The 1,317-nt window shown below is 32.7% G+C and overlaps 1 protein-coding gene across 1 annotated transcript in view; it reads left to right on the forward strand.

Moving 5' to 3' along the window:
- The window catches only part of ANO2 (anoctamin 2, calcium activated chloride channel), a 361,968-nt gene that overhangs the window by 175,458 nt on the left and 185,193 nt on the right, over positions 1-1,317 (forward strand). The gene's annotated exons all lie outside the window — the stretch shown is intronic.

Consider the following 1,317-nt stretch of genomic DNA (forward strand, 5'->3'; position numbering starts at 1 on the left):
AGAAACTTACCTCAACACAGTAAAAGCCATTTATGAAAATCTCATAATTAGCATCATATTCAATGGTGAAAAAAAATTTTTTTTCTAAGATCTGGAACAAGGCAAGATGCCCATTTTCACCTCCCCTATTTGACATAGCTGTACTAGCCAGAGCAATTAGGAAAGAAAGAGAAATAAAAGGCATCCAAATCAGAAAGGAAGAAGTAAAATTGTCTCAGTTTCCAGATGACATGACATTGTATATATTATAGAAAAACTCTAAAACATCTACAAAAAATTTTAGAACTAGTAAATTCAGTAAAGTTGCAGAATATAAAACCAACATACAAAAATCAGTTGCATTTTTATACATTAACAATGACCTATCTGAAAAGAAAATTAAGAAAATAGTCTCAGTTACAATAGCACAAAAAAGAATAAAATACCTAAGAATAAACTTAACCAAGAACATAAATATTTACACCTTGAAAACTATAAAACACTGATGAAATAAGTTAAAGGAGACACAAATACATGAAAGGATATCTCATGTTTATGAATCATAGGAATTAATATTGTTAAAATGTCCATACTATCTGCTATTCAATAAATGATGTTAAGAAAACTGGATGACCACATGCAAAAGATGAGGTTGGACCCCTATCTTATACCATATCAAAACAAAGCACTTGAGGTGGATTAAAGACTTACATGTAAAACTTGGAACAATAGAACTCTTAGAAGAAGACATAGGTAAAAATCTTCTAGATGTTGGACTTGGCAATGATTTCTTGGATATGGCACCAAAAACACAGGAAACAAAAACAGAAATAGACAAGAGGGACTATATCAAACTAAAAAGCTTCTGGACAGCAAAGGAAACAATCAACAGAGTGAAAAGGCAATCTGCAAAATGGGAGAAAATATTTTTAATCCATATATTTAGTAAGGGGTTAATATCCAAAAAAGACAAGGATCTCCTACAACTCAATAGCAAATCAAAAACAAAAACAAAAACAAAACCCACACAAAAAGCAACCCAATTGAAAAAATGGGCAAAGGACCTAATTAGATATTTTGCCAAAGAAGACATATGGCCAACAGATACATGGAACGGTGTTGAACATCACTAATCATCAAGGAAGTGCAAATCAAGACCACAGTGAGATGTCACTTCACACCTGTTGATGACTGTTGTCAAAAAACAAAAGACAACAAGTGTGGCAAAAATATGGAGAAAAGGGACCCCTTCTTTACTGCTGGTGGGAAGGTATATTGGTACAGCCACTACGGAAAACAGTATGAAGGTTCCTCAACAAATTATTTGCTCCAACAATC

This window comes from Propithecus coquereli, unplaced genomic scaffold (assembly GCF_000956105.1).
Source record: "Propithecus coquereli isolate 6110/MARCELLA unplaced genomic scaffold, Pcoq_1.0 Scaffold124, whole genome shotgun sequence".
Lineage (NCBI taxonomy): Eukaryota > Metazoa > Chordata > Mammalia > Primates > Indriidae > Propithecus > Propithecus coquereli.